A 16448-nucleotide genomic window follows, 5' to 3' on the forward strand; every position below is an offset into this window, starting at 1 on the left:
GAATCTAAACCTTGTAAAAATCTCACTTCAGAGGTGAGTGCATCAATGTTACTTTCATCCGGCATCACATAGTCATTACTTATTAAGGATAATACGTCTGGAGCTATGTTAAACGCCTTCCAGAAGTTAATTCCCAACAATAGTTTGGTAGGTACGTCTGGTATTACATAAAATTTCACTGTTACTGTTTTATCACCAACAGTGACTGGTAAAAACATATGGCCTAATATAGGAGAAGATGACCCGTTCGCTGTCACTATGCGACTCAAATCATCAGATTTATGAATTGAAACTAAATGTTCAAAATACTTCCGCGTATCACCACCTACGATGGATAATTCTGAACCAGAATCCAAGAGCCCGGTAAAAGGTATGTCGTAAATTTTAACTTCAAGATAAGGGCGCAAATCGTAACCCTCGACCAAACTGTTTAGTTTTCGGTGCACTGTATCACGCTCAAAGAATGTTTTCACCGTTCGCAACCAGGACTGCCAGTCCTCCTGAATCTCGTCAGCTGATGGGCGGGCAGTAATGGCGGATTTGTCTAAGGGTTGCCTTATATTAATAGTGCTGTTCAAGCCAAATCGTACTGAAGGCTTGTTTGTAGTTACCGTTAGTGGCGAAGTAATTGATTCCAGTTGAATAATAGAGTTTGTGTAGTTATTTGTATCCTGGTGGTTTGAAGTACTACTATCATTTGTAACCTTATTGTCTGTATTCTTTGTAGTATTTGGATAAATTGTAGTATTCGCGTACGCGGTAGCATCCGGATAGGTAGTAACATTTGGGTAGGTAGTAATTGGATAAGTAGTAGTATATGGGTAGGTAGTAGTATACGGGTAGGTAGTAGTATATGGGTAGGTTGTAGTACATTGGTAGGTAGTAGTATATGGGTAGGTAGTAGTATATGGGTAGGTAGTATTTTGGTAAGTGGTAGTATTTGGGTAAGTGGTAGTATTTGGGCAAGTGGTATTTTCCGATAATGTATGGGTTTTATTTTGGGTAGAAGACGTGTTAAGTTTACGTTTTGGTGTTGGTAAAAATATTCTAGTTTTATATTTTGAATTAGATTTAGTAAAGACCGGGTCAACCATACCCTGACTCGGACCTATTCGTTTTTTGTAACAATTTGCTCTGGAATACATTTCTTACAGGTTTTAGCAGTTACATCACTCTCGCCACAACGGTAGCAGACAAGTTTAGGTGGGGCCTTACACCCTTTGAGAGTGTGCCCTTTAACGCGACAGCGAACGCAGAAGTCGTCAGTCTGAACAGTGGAAACAGTCTTTGAGGTAGATGGGTTGTAGACCAAATCGTGAGCCAATGACTTGCTTAAATCCCTGCTAGGTTCTGAGAAACGTTTTGCGCGCTGAGCTGCTGCTTCCAGTTGTCGACAGCGGTCTTTAAGTTCACTGATTGAATGTATTGGGAACAGAGCGAGTTGCTTTGAATAAAAAGGCCTGATATTTTGTAATAATATGCTAAGTTTCTCTGGCTCAGACAAGGGAATTTCTAAACGTGAGTAGTAATTAAGCATAATACTAACATAGTTAACTATAGATTCGTCAATACCCTGTGTCCTTGCTCTGATCTCACATAGCAAGCGTTCGTTATAATCTACAGGTAAATAATCGCGGATTAGTAAATTTTTAAGGTCCGTCCAGCAGTGGACCTGCTCGTAGACTCCGTCAAACCATGACAACGCTTGGTCCGAGAAGAGTTCACACGCTGATCGGAATAAGGTATCATCAGAGATGTCACGTGACGCACGCACCTGTTCCAGCCTACGCAAGAATGCCTTGACACAAGTTTTACCATTGTATTTTAAATCTAATTTATGTACTGCATTATATTGCGTCTGAGAATAGACTGGGACAGCTGTTTGCGGTAAAGAAGTAGATGCGGTAACATCGGGGGTAACGTTCGGTGAAAGCGCACTTTTAAAATTGAAAAATATATTGTCAAGTCGTATTAATAAATTATCCAGCTGTTCACTTAGTTTTATATGTGTCGTGGTTTCTGGTTCAGAGGGCGATAGGCGAGTTAAGCGATGGAAAAGGTGGTGAGCGGCTGCTTGTATACGATTGAGCACCTTCAATGACGTACGGGGAACCGCTGATTTCTGTAGTAAATTGTTAAGTTCTGACATTTTATTTTCTATTGTTGCGAGCTCCTCGCCGACGTCACACTCGTATTCAATAATCTCGTCTGATGGTAACTCCTTTCCTAATTTTCGAAGTTGACCCCGCATGTCTATCACCGTACCTTGAGGAACCACGTGTCTAACTTTTAATTCGTATTCAAGTTCATCCTTTGTTAATAAATTGTAAGCGATAGGACGTTCCTCAATGGAGCTTGACATTTTAAATATATTAATTAATTTGAGTCGGTGACAGCGAACGAGCAGATTTAAAAGCTAGTGCAGTTAATTTTAGGAGCTGAGAGAAGATCTCAAAATTATAATGTAATGGTAAGTTTTATTAGGTTTTTAGTTTCCGTAAATGGTAAGGGTAGAACGGAAAAAAAAATCGTAAGTATTAAGGGTAGAACGAAAATAAAATTTAAAAAAAATAACGCTCAAGGACTAGGTGTTAGTTGTCCTGTATGCCGTGTGTTCGACCGGATATCTCGCCCTCCAAACCGGAACACAACAGTGTATCACTGCTGCTTAGCGGCAGGATTAGTAGGCAAGACGGTGGTAGCGATCCGGGCGGACTGTGCATAAAAGTCCTACCACCCGCAACGAAGTAGAAAAAATGTTAAGATGGTAGTATTAAAAACGTGATCGGCCAATTACAAATGGTAATTAAAGTAAGTATTACAAATGGTAATTAAAGTAAGTATTATTTTTACACAGTAAAATAATTAAGTTTTAATAACAATGTAGGGTAGGTAGGTTCCCTTCAAAACCGTAAACACAGTATCAAAAATACCTGAGGAAAAAACAAGAACGCGACCAGCCAAATAATTCCTTCGTAGACGGAGGGAATTATCAACAAACCATCAACAAATCTGTTCGGGCGCCATGTAATGATAATATTTTTGGCCACCCTACTAGGATACGGGGTAAACCCCAAGGAAAATCAGAATTTAGTAACGTAATTTATTCAATTCCGTTTTCAACGACGGAGTCACTTATCGTACCTTAACAGTAGGGCAACTTAATTATGTAGTGGGTACAATAATTTTTACCCAAGGGTGGGTAGTTGGTGTCGAGGTTTGGCTGATCACGTTTATGGTATCTTTTTAAATCCCTAAAGTTATTAAAGTCGGCTTATCTTTCGCTGGCTCGTTCCCGCAGCGTTGCTCAGGTAAGCAGATACGGACGGGCGGCGCGGTTAGTCTTAACCCGTACCATACACCTCCTGAAATTGGTCAGGACCTCCGTTCAAGTAAGCCCCAGAAGCAGGTGTACGCATAGCAGTTGAAGTGGGAATAGATTGCATTACCATAAACGCGTAGTAATAAATATAACACTGAGTAGCTTGTTGCAAAATAAAATGAGGGTGGGCAAAGTTGCATGGCAAAGAAAATATTAAAAACCAAGGCGTAAACCAGGCAAGAAGTAATTAGGCTACTCAGTAGTTTATTGCAAACTAAAATAATAATATGTAGTTTATTATAAAATAAAAGTAGGGTGGGCAAAGTTGCAGAGTGCAGAGAATACTAGAACAAATTTTCTGTAAATGCATTGCAACGGGTATAAAGTAATAAAACCGCTCAGCATTTCAATTTAAATTAATAGAGGTTGGGCAAAGTTGCAAAGTACATCAAACATTGACACAAAAGCATTATAATTGCATTTAAATTGCTGGAACGCACTAAATGATTTTAGGATATACCACAACAGAAAATAAAGGTATGTAAGGTCTCAGAATATAAGAAATATTAATCCAAAGCGTTGCAAATGCATTTAAATAGCCAAAAGGAAAAAAGTGTTTCAGTAATTAATGGTAAAATAAAATGAGGGTAAACAAGATTTCATGAGTACATGGAATATTCCAGGTGCTGCAAATGAATTTTGATTTGCAAAAGCTAATAAGGCAATTAAATATAAATGTACCTAGTTATTATTTTCAACTAACAAGGAACGAAAGACAGGGTCTCCGGAAACATGCCGAGACTGACCGACGGGGTCGGTACCAAAAGTTTATGGAAAAATAAGATAAATTATAACAATAATGTTACTAGAATGCGATGATAAGCATCTACAAACATTTCACATAAGATAATGAGTAAAACAAATCTGTCCGGGGAACCCTGCCGGGGTTCGGGGAAATATTTAAAGAAATTAGATATTTAATTAATGTGAAATAAGTGCAACGGTGTGCTGTGCTAGGTTTAAAAACAACAAGGCAGCTGCATTAGCTATGCAAAGAAAGAATATAATATAATTTGACCAGGTGGCAACCGAAACCCTACCCTCGCATTTTGGGAAAAAAGTAAATGCAAGAATTACTTACTTTTTAGAGGAAAAACGTCCTGCCGGGTGTTCCAATGTGACGATTGTCAACTCCTTGTGCCGGACAAAAGGGTGCTCGCGTTTGCCACAGTCGCCGGACGCAATTTACGGATGCAGGTTTCTATTTGCCGATCGACACTGATTTTGTTAGAAATACGGTACTATGAGGCGTCGATAGTCACACCTTTTACGGGTGAAGGGAATTTTGAACTCCGGTACTGAACAATGTAATAGTCTCGAAATATCGAAATTCGGAAATAAAATGCCTCGTAATGGCGTGACCATTGGTTTTTATCGCCTAGAATTCGTTTAGGTCGACAATTCGATGAGAGAGTTGCAAGTTTACAAATGCCGGAAATTAGGGAAATCAAGGTACCATTTCGCCCTAGCAATTTGTATTCTTAAGAAATAATAAAAAGAGGAAATTTGGCCATAACAATGCGGGCTGGAACCCTGAAACGATTAATAAATTGTCAATAACGACGAGGGAAACAATAACACCTTAATTTTTGTAACTAATATTTAATAACATACTTATGTTACAACCCGACTTCACTCATCAATCAGAAAACTCGAACATACGCCTGGCAACACTTACCACAGATTACGCAAATTTATGAATATTTGTGTATAACGGGTGTTACAATGCCTCAAACCTGTCATGAATGTCAAACTAAATGACAGGTCCGCCAACATACCCGATGCAATTGCCATAAACAAATAGATGTTGTGAGGACGGACCAATGAATTAAACGTCACTTCTACTCCACACTAGATGGCGGTTTAGCGTAGTTATAGCAATGCAGGAACAATCCGGTAAGTGTTTGGACGTTAAAAATAATTATACATTACAGTAGTTCATGGAGCATCCCCCATCTTTACAGTTCCTTTTCATCGGCATCTACGCAAATAAAATAAAAAGTTATGCCTTAATTTCTTCACTTGGGTAAGGTAAGTAGGCACTTTCAAGGATTTTAAATGTATAAAGTATAAAATTGCGTTTCCACCAATAATGTGCAAGGATTTGTTGCAAGGAATGTGTTCATTAAACAACAGAAACGCTCCATTTACCGCGCCTCGCACAGCATATCTCTGGTGGAAACATCTAAGCGAAGCTAGGCGAGGTAAATGAAGCGCTTGTCTTGGTTAATGAAAAACACATTCCTCGCAACCCATCCTCGCACACAATTGAAAGAAAGATTTAGGGGCTGTTTCTCCATCCATTGATTAGTGTTAGCTGACGGTTAATTGTGATGCCGTCTCCGTCTATTCGAACAAAACAAATAGAGACGGCATAAATGTGTTACCGTTAGTTAACACTATTCAATGAATGGTGAAACAGCCCCTTATTTTGGCTCCATGAGTACCACCTAAGACAAAGACTAACTAGCACTAAAACTATGTTACTTGGTGACACGACAGGATACCAAAAAGGGTCTCCACTCGGCATGTGTAGCCGCACATTATGTGCAGTAACGCTGGTTTTCTGTGGAGCCCAAATTATTAAAAGATTGGTGGAAACGCTGCTTAAATCAACGCATACCCTAGCGCAAAAATAGGTAGTTTTACAAAAGAAAGATGATGCTGCATGAAACATAATGGAAGTTAAAGATCTGTTGAGTAATGTTTTGTCATCGTAATTTGTTCGACATGTTCGTATTTATCTTGCTCTCTCTAATAGCTTACTAAAGTTTACTGGGATGTCCCAATTTTTGACACCATATAATAAATCGAAAACCATTTGAAGAAATAGGCTTTGTGAAGCCTTTTCAGAAATCAGATTCCAAAAATGTGATGAACTGAATTAAATAAACAAAATTTAAGTAATGACCCTCATTTGACCCTGCAGTGTCTCGTCACAAAGGCAGTTATAAAGTAGGTCTACACTCTTAAGAAAATTGATAGTTTGAAATGTTCCTGTCCTGCTTATAATAGGAAAGAGTGACAAAGATAGAACTTTAATCACATGATGCGCACCTGGCCTTAAACAGTTGTCATTTATCGTAAAGTCAGAAATGTATACGAGTTTTTCCAATGTATTTTTACAAATTAAATTATTAAATTACTACGTTACAAGTACCTAAATACAAAAGATTTTAAATATCAGATTTTAATAAAAAAATGTCTATTTACTATCACACCATTAAATAAACATAGGAATAATCGAAGCTAGAAGAAGAGAAATAAATAAAACTATTTGTCATGGTTCATTTAGGACCCTAAACCGTGCTTGAATTATTGTCAAATTGTAATGCCACAGATTATGTTATGTACAACCTGAATTTTTCCAGGCAATGGAATGTGGCTGTTTCACTGTGACGTCATCCAGCGTATTTCGTTAAAAAAATATAAAAAATTAAATACTTATCCAAATTCAAAATCAATGAAAATGGTATCTTAAAATATCCTATTCTTTCCAAAAATAAAATAAAAACTATAGGTTATTTATTTTGGTGCATCCCAATTGAGAAACCAAGATAATACGAACTTTTCCGACAAAACACGATGGCAAAATATTATTCACTAACCCCCTTATTCATAAACGACAATCAAACCTATTTTAGTTAAAATGCTGCTAAAATTCGTTTGTCCTTATCTCTCACTTCGACATTTGTATTTGTTAGAAAGGACAAAGCATTTGTTAGCTAACATAGGCTTGTTAAGTTTTATGAATAAGGGGGTTAATCTATAGTACCTAATAATTGATTAAACACCGCTAGAACCATAGTTTGTAACGATAGAAAGGCCTCTGTCAAAGTTGTTATTTAGTCTGATTACTTCGACCCAGGGGCCTTCCTTTCTGTTCTGTCAAAAGTTCTGTGAAACGTAGATACACAATCCTAAATATTTTGTGACACTCATGCTATGTTTAACTAAAGCAAGTAACTAAAAATTAAACTAAACAACAATTCTCCACGGGACTTGCATTATAAGAAAGAGTTGAGGTTTGTTTAGAAGTCAAGTTTGCTGTGTTCTTATAGAACCATGCACACCTACGACTCCCATGATAAGTACCTATATGTTATGGACCAAGTGATTAATATAGGCATTATTTATAATGCCCGGGAATTATAAATAATGACAAGCTATACCGGGCCAAGTGATAGTGTGTGGCCGGGTCATGCACCGGTCGTTGACAGACTTACGTCGTTTATATAGGACTTGTACTGTACTACTAACCCTTAGTCTATAAGAGTGACTGTATCTACTAACAAAGCTATGGATTTTTAATCTGAAATAAAAATTATTATTATTATTATTATAATTATTACCTAAACTTCATTATTTATCGCATTGCCCGGTCATTTGGAATATTGCTGCATGATCGTTGGGAAATTTGATTATAACTGATTTTTGGGTAACTGATTTCTGATTCTTTCATTCGGAAAGTTAAGGTGTTTCGTTCAACAATGACCAAAACATTTATATGAACTATTTTTTTTTAGTATAACATACATTACGTTTCGGCGAGCGAGCGAGCAGAAGAGGCTTGGATAGGTTAGGTTTAGAAGGCTAAGGCGGGAGCGAAACGTAGCGTCCGCGTACCTATTATTATAACTCTTATATGATAATTGATAAGTTCTTAAATTTTATATTAATTACCCAATATTTTTATTACTCTGCCCAATAGGCAAAATAATTATTTGAACAGTTATTATCTGATATTGCCATCTGATATTGGTAATTCTTCATCACTTGGTCCATAACATATAATACACTCGTAGATATGAAGCCCGAATGTTTGAAGCATTTTAATTCTTCAGCCTGGTTTAATTCTCAATGCAAGTTCTATTTTTAACCCCCGACGCAAAAAGAGGGGTGTTATAAGTTTGACCGCTATGTGTGTTTGTGTCTGTGTGTCTGTCTGTGGCATCGTAGGTCTTAAACGGTTGGACCGATATGAATGCGGTTTTTTTTTTAAATTTGTAATCAGGTTTTCTAGCGATGGTTCTTATAGGGTTAAGCGTTCAAAGCCTTCAGAACTATCTGGAAATATTAATGTGGTGAACGTACATATAGGTGCTACGTTAGTCTGACCTATTTCCACCCGGCCGACGACCTGTGTCGCCGCAGTCCGGGCCAATTCAATCACCGTCAATTAATAGTCGAGCCTTTAAATGCTCCGTGTCACATAGCTGTCAGGCTATAGTACAATGTACTATCGGTAGAATCTAAGTCAGTGGCGAAGCTTGAGTAAATTATTATCTTCAGATGCCACGCCACCCAATTAATGAAGAGGGAGCCATATATACCTATATTAAAAAGCTGCACAAATGTTGGTCCTATGTAACGTTAACGAATTGACGACCGACAACGCCCAGGGAAACCCTCAATTCAGCAAAAATCTCCAAGGTAAGGAAAGTCGATTTTATATTTAAAAAAAATTGTATCAAAATATAGAACCGACTACAAAAACATCATGAACATCATTTTCTATGACCATGAAGACGGTGCCTCAGCAACAGGCCAACTCAATCAGCCAACAGGAGTGATTGAAGCCCAATATGCATGTATAGATGAGGTAGACGACTCTAGGTCCACTCCGGTATCCAATCATGAAACCAGTTGTCGTGAAGCGACAATTTAAAAAGCCTAACCTAACAACCAAACAACAAAAATAAGATGGAATTACAACTTAATTCAAAATTAAAAAACTAGGTATTTACAACAATTTCATAAAAAAATATGTGGAGTGGTGACTAGTGAGTGGGTGAGAATGTATGTAAGTGAGTTTGGTAGTTGACTGACGGAGACCGCACACCGATGATCGAAGAGATTGCAGACACCCGGCGCACGGTGGAGGTAATGCTCGACGCGCCTGGAGGTAGCGCTCTACGCGCCTGGAGGTAGCGCTCTAAGCAACTGGAGGTGGCGCTTGCAACGCCTGGAAGTAGCGCTCACGCCGCCTGAAAGTAGCGCTCACGCCGCCTGGAGATGGCGCTCGCACCGATTGGAGATGGCACTCGTAGCGCCAGGAGATGGCACTCGCAGCGCCTGGAGATGGTGCTCGCAGCGCCTGGAGATGGCGCTGGCACCCTGGGCAACTGCGCAGACACAGGCAACGGCGCAGGCACTGGTAGATGATGTACGATGTACGATGACGATGGTGACGACTTTATACTTTTAAAACGCGGAGGCTTGCAGGATCCCGGGGCTATGCGGCCCCGGGATAAGGCCTTAGGGAGATGTTTTCTTAGTGAAAACTGGAGAAAGACAGATTCTATTATGCGATTGTTCCGCTTTAATAGCTATTCGCGGAGCTCCGCGCTCGACGGCAGATCTGGGATAAGAACGTGAAATATTTTGAATTAAAAATATTTTTTTGTCGATGGCCAAGACAAAAAGAGTATTTTCGTAGAAGTATTGACAGAAAAACATCAGACCGGTAACAAATTTGAACAGAAATCGCCATGACAACCAGATAAGCAACGATGTCAAAACATGTCAAATTTGGGTTTCAAGCTCCTAACAGGGAAACGGCAAGGTTTTAAGTGAAAATCAAAATATTATTGATGGAGGAAAAAAGGACGCCCATAAGCTCGCGCGAAGCCCGAAGTTGTAGAGTTTCGGAGAACTAAATAAAAGACCGAAAAAGGTAGACTCCATCAAGACCGATTTAAAAAGTGCTAATAGCGTGAAGATACGAAGTGAAAACGGTTTGCTATTGTGTTCTTATGCTTTAAAAACGTTGCAGAGTCCTACAGAAATAAAGGTGATGTAAAATATCCCATTTTGAGGTGAATGACGGAGAACCAAAACAGATGTAAAAATGAACTTAAAACAGTGAAAAATTAAACGTAAGTAGCATAACACTACACAGTCCAGGGTTACCTATTCATGTACCTGTACCTTTTAATAATCAATTTCACTATAATTTCCTTTACTAACGTATAAATTCATATGGGGATGTCAACATGACATTAGTAGCACAAAGGTTCCACCCTGGTGCCTACACATTATTCAGTTTGTTCGACTGTACGTACAGTCGCCATCAGATATTTCGGAGCGGCCAAGGTGATCAAAAATATCGATACGTGAACTAATAATAGAGGGCATGTGCCGATATCTTTGACCACTTTGGCCGCTCCGAAATATCTGATGGCGACTGTTACATAAAAGTACTTTGCATTTTCGTTACCAGCGAGCAGAAATGGATACTTAGGTATTTATAATTTAAATTTTGGAGCACCCTTGTACTCGTATAGGCCACAATAGAGCTCTAGTCACGTCATCTACCTTTAGCTTTGTTAGATATTTACTCAGAGCTTAACGGCAAAGGCGTGAGTTTATAGCACAGAATAATTTATGTGCTCCAGCAGTTAAATAAACAAGAAAAAGTGACGAAGACAAAGGCTACCATACAAATATTTTATGTAAATGGCAACAGGCGTATGTCAGACAGTTCACTGGAGACACCTGACCTTACTAAACATGGAAAACTACATTTTTAATTACTACTGCTGCCCACAGGCCTCCTCTAAAAATGAAAGAGCTTTAGGCTGTAGTTCCCTGGAGAGCTAAGTGTGGATGCGAAAAAGCTAATGCTATATTTTAAACTAGCTGTGCCCGCGTCTTCGTCTACGTGGACTTTCGAGTAGATTTACCTCAGCCAGTTGTTGTTTTGACTACCTATCTGTTTACAAAAGACACCTGCCATCAAAATGTAATTAAATTTGTATATTGGAAACCAGTAGCTAAGTGTATAGTATGTATTTCATGTGTATTGATATATGTAATTCTTGTTTATACAAGGTGTTATTTAAATAACTGAAAATCTCATACACCCCAAAAATATTTTTTCATTTTAATTTAGTTGATTGCATTTATTTTCGGATACCTCATTATTTCAAAAAATATTCGTGGGTTTTGCTAAGTCAGTAGGTAATTCTGCTTGATTTCTAAGTCTACAATCATATAATTATTTTGTATTTGGCAGATGCGCTGCGCTTCGACGTTTTCAGAAGCAAATCAAACTGACAGCAAAACGGCCAGTATTAAATTATCTTAGATAATAGGATAATAGTATGCAACTTCGCTTGCATTCCTAATTTTTAGACTGGGCACAATAAAAAAGGGATTTAAAAACACAATCACAACCTAACACCTTATATGTATTTGTTAAACATGTAAAATACTGGTACAAAAGTTCTTCCACTTTTAGTTGTTGACATCTAGGTCAAACACTCACTCTGACGATTATCTTATGAAACTTAATTTTAACGGGTGACTCTTTCCCGGCCCGGATAACACCGACATGGAAATACCGGCCCTGTTTTTTGTGTACACGTCCATAGAAACTGACAGGCGCTTCTATGGGCGTGTATGTACACAAAAAACAGGGTCGGTATTTCCAAAAGAGAAAGGGAAAGAGTGTCACCCATTTTAACTATGTGTATCTTACGGAGGCAGAATATATGTTAGGCCCATCCTCATTCTTATAGGTTTCTATCTGTCGTTTGAGAGTGACATGGGGGTCGAGGACTCTTTTGATACTGTATTATTAGTTTTATAGTTTCTATGTGAACTAAAATAATTTATTTGCTCACTTTATGATAGTAAAGTTTATGCAAAATATACGTGTGCAGGCAGTTCCTCCACCTCCACACTGTAAGAACACTCACAAATCACACAAACCCATCTATCATGATGATGGAATAATTCTATTGTACCAGGCAAAGCAACATAACAATGTACCTTGACAAATTCGATAATTTATTTAACTATATAGTACCTACCTGGGCGACCGAGTTCGCTCAGAGATAACACCAAGCTAGATCGATTGTTTTGTTCGTCCCCGAATGCCTCCACACAACAAAATGACGTAAAAATCGTTAGAGTCGCTTTCAAGATCCCCGATATTAATAAATAAATAAATATACAAGAATTGCTCATTTAAAGGTAACGATAACTCGGATGAAAAATAGTACAAATTGTACGATTGTTTACAGGTTGAACTTTACGAGGAGGGCTGTAGTTTGCGACGTATTGGACAATGTTTACCTATCATAGTTATATTTTATCGTTGAAGGAGCCGTGTAGGTAAGTTAGGCAACCGACTAACTAATAAACAAAATGTGTGCTGAGGGCTTACGAGGTATGCACTGTTTATCTAGGGGGCGCAGCGGAGCGGCGCAGGAATTCAGGAGTCAAGGTTGACTGTGGGGAGCTTCGCCAGCGGCCGGGCGCACCAAGGTCACACACCCCGCGCCTCCCGCACTATTTAATCGATACCAACAAAAAACTTAATCTTGCACATCCTACTTTATGATGCCCTCTCGTCAAACGAAGCCAAAACGTTTTAAGGTCTAGACATTAAATAACGATCGCTAGAATAGATTCTGAATAAACAAAAATACACGTTTTCAACAACGTTAATATTTTCATAGTAACTTAAAGAAAGGTTTCACAGTAAGGGCAAAAGGTAACACCATAAAAATAATAATGCTGGATTTTCCACATCTAAATAAAAGTTTTATCAAAACATTGCTTTTGCGCGTAATAAGTTTTAAATTGTGAAAAATACTTACCTACTTCATTCCATGTTCAGGTGAATAGTGTCAAGAAGTTGTACAGGTAAGAGCGGTAAGGCGGGCGGGACGCGGGTCGCGCGCGTGGGCCGGAGCGGGGTCGCCCGGCGGCTTCGGCCGTACGCTGCCGTCTCCGCGTCTGCCACACACAGTAGCAGTACCCCCGGGGTTGCCAGACACGGCCTTATAATTTCCTGAACATTTTTAAAGCTGAAAAGGTAAAATCAAGTGGTGTTTTTGAAATGTAAAGAATTCGTTTATCTCTATCACAGGATATTAACATGCAACTTTCTAGGATAAAAGCTGTCCTGTGTCCTTCCCAGGGTCTCAAGCTATCTCCATACCATACCATCTGAATGTGTTCAGCGGTATAAGCGTGAAGAGGTAAAAGACAGAAGAGAGACAGACAGAGTTACTTTCGCATTTATCATATTAGTCAATCGTAACTACTCGTAATATTATAAAAGCGAAAGTAACTGCCTGTCTATTCTGTCAGTATTTATCCAACTATGCAATCTACGAGTAAATTGTAGGTAGGTACCTACCTAACAATTTCTTAATCAAACATACGACCATCAGGGTATTCAAGTTCGTGTTCCTTTACCATTAGCTCCTGTGCAGCATAGCTTTTTCGGCACTTGTTCCGAGTTAGGTTTCAGAAAATAGTAAGTAGTTATAAGTAATTAAGAGTAACAAACAATTGCACAGTTGACACATCTACAAAATTTCGGGACATTCCTAAGTTTCTAGGCCACTTGGCAACCCTGAGTGGCAGCCGCGGGGCCCACGGCGCGCGCACACTCCCCGCGCTTAGACAAGCCTGGCACAACTCCCTACATCGATTCATCGTTTAGGCACTTTTTACCACTAAAAGTAAAGCAATGCCAATCAATTGGGTCAACCGCGACCCGCAAGCTGTCGAGCGAAGGTGTTTCAAGCGCGTTCGCTAATTACCTCATAAATTATTATTTGAATTTACACATTATGTTATCTTAATCTGCACCATATAAGCCTTAGTGATCTAGTAGCTATATAAATTAGTTATTAGTATAAATTAGTGAAATTATAAAACAAAAACAACATTTTGATGTATAACTAGTTTGTTTATGCTCTTAAAGTGCAAGAGTAAAACGTACCACTTAAGTACATTATATTATAACTAGAGGTAAAAAAATCATGTTTATTTTTATTCACTTACAGTAACTTAATAGGGAATACAGCCTAGAACATGCACTAATATTATTCCGAAGGAAGTAAGTAATTGAAATTACATGATTTTTAAACAAGTTTAAGAATCAAGATAGGTAGGTAAATATTGTAATAATAGACAGGCTTTGGGATGTGACGATCCCATCACCCTCTGATGTTATGGTGTCACTAGCTAGAGCAGTTAGCCATCGCATCGCAACCAATTTACCTACTTAGGTGGATGAAATTTGGTATAGATGAAAAGGGAAGGATATGGATCATATATGGATAGTTTTTAGGGTTCCGGAGCCAAAATGGCAAAAACTGAACCATTATAGTTTCGCCATGTCTGTCTGTCTGTCTGTCCGTCCGCGGCTTTGCTCAGGGACTGTCAATGCTAGAAAGCTGTAATTTTGCACGGATATATATATAAACTATGCCGACAAAATAGTACAATAAAAAATTCAAAAAAAAAGTACCTCCCATAGACGTAAAGTGGAGGTGATATTTAAGATGGTTTTTTTGGAATCTTTTTGTATTTTTTATTTCAATTCCAAATTTTTACTTTTACGGTCATCCCGTAAAACTAAATTGAAAATACAAACTGAAATATAGATGCACAGAAAAGCCAGAAAAATAAGACCATCACTGGGAATCGAACCCAGGTCCTCGGTATTCCGTACCGCGTGCTATACCGCTACACCACTGATGGTCAACGGTACCGACACGAATTTCCCCTATGCACCTCATATCTCAGCTTGTTTATTACTTATTTAGCCACTTAAGCAGTGACGCTAGCGACATCTATGCCGTAGCCCTCATCGAGAAACTTTTTCTTTTTTTTTTCTTTTTTTAGAGGAGTAACAAACATACACACTCACACACACATAACTTTCGCGTTTATAATACTGGTAGGGTTTGTAGAACGGTGGGAGCCGTGTGTTGACATGCGTCCATATACCTTGTTGACTATAGGTAGGTTTTTTAAACTGATGTACAGTCGAATTTGAAGTGACAGCGACAAGATAGTAAGTAAGTGTAAAGATATATCTTTGACCTCGACTGTACCTAGTATGGACATAAGTTCAAAATTGTATTCGAGAACTACAGGGGAGGTTTTAATTCAAAATTTGGCATCATTTTTTAAAAATCGGTCAGGAAAATAATAATATATTACTAACTCATTTTTCGGTTTTTTTTAGACAATTACGCCCTTGTACTAAAGGGTCATTCAAGTATAACGTAAGCACCGAAAGGGGGTGAAGGGGTCTTTGCTTTGCTTATTTTTGATGACATCTGGGCCGGGGCGGTCTAGATGTTGCTTACCTACGTCAGCAATATTTATTTATTATTTTTTGTGTTTTTTTTTGCAAAATGTAAGTAGGTAGTAGGTTTTAATTCAAGCAAATATGGCCCAAGAGGGTTACTTTTACTTGCAACAAATTCACATGAATAGCAATAAAAACCTGAATAGATTTTAAAATATATATACCAATGTTTACGTAAGCAAAGGGGGGGGTCGATTCTATGCTGACTTTCGCTGATAAGGGGGAGGGGGCTCGATACGAATGTATAAAATTCTGCTTACGAAATACTTGAATGACCCCTAACGAAGGTACCTGCAGGGCCCATTGGCATAATAAAGTACAAGCTAATAATATTACTGAATTTCAATACAAAATCGCTAATACTATTAGCTTGTATTTTGTGTTATGCAATTGGGCCCAGGTCGATTCACAAGAGCTGGCACGAATGGATTGAACGAAAGTAATGACACTTACCTAAACATTTTTGTATGAATATGACTGACGCATGTCATTTTCATGGCCCAATTGCTTAACAAATTACAAGCAAAATAGTATTAGTAAATTGTAAATTCTCTGGTTTCCGCGATACAGGTCCAGAGTCTAGTGCGGAGTCCGCCGATGGATCTAAATTGTAACCTTGTTATATTTCAAATAAATTCTTTCATTCATTCATTCAATTGGACCGATATTCTAATAGGTGTATTCAAATAGGTAATACACAGATAATTTTATTCACTAATTCAATCCATTCGTGCCAGCTCTTGTGAATCGACCTGTACTCTATTTACAAAACTTTAATTTATATGCAAACCTTGATTTATTTATACTGACTGACAAAAGAAAGGAAATGCCTAATTTTAATTAATAGGTAAGCATTAGGTAATAATAAAATATTATTAGATAATTTCAATATTTTATTGAACTCAAAGCATACGCGTGCCATATTATTTATATAAGGCTAAA

The 16448-nt window shown here is 38.2% G+C and overlaps 1 protein-coding gene across 1 annotated transcript in view; it reads right to left on the reverse strand.

The window, feature by feature from the left end:
- The window catches only part of DopEcR (G-protein coupled receptor DopEcR), a 54218-nt gene extending 41027 nt beyond the window's left edge, over positions 1–13191 (reverse strand). Inside the window, exon 1 of the mRNA XM_074097663.1 lies at positions 12991–13191. The gene's annotated coding sequence lies outside the window, so the exon portion shown is untranslated. The remainder of the gene's footprint in view (positions 1–12990) is intronic.
- Between the last annotated feature and the right edge of the window lie 3257 nt (positions 13192–16448).

The sequence above is a fragment of the Choristoneura fumiferana genome, chromosome Z, assembly GCF_025370935.1.
Source record: "Choristoneura fumiferana chromosome Z, NRCan_CFum_1, whole genome shotgun sequence".
Lineage (NCBI taxonomy): Eukaryota > Metazoa > Arthropoda > Insecta > Lepidoptera > Tortricidae > Choristoneura > Choristoneura fumiferana.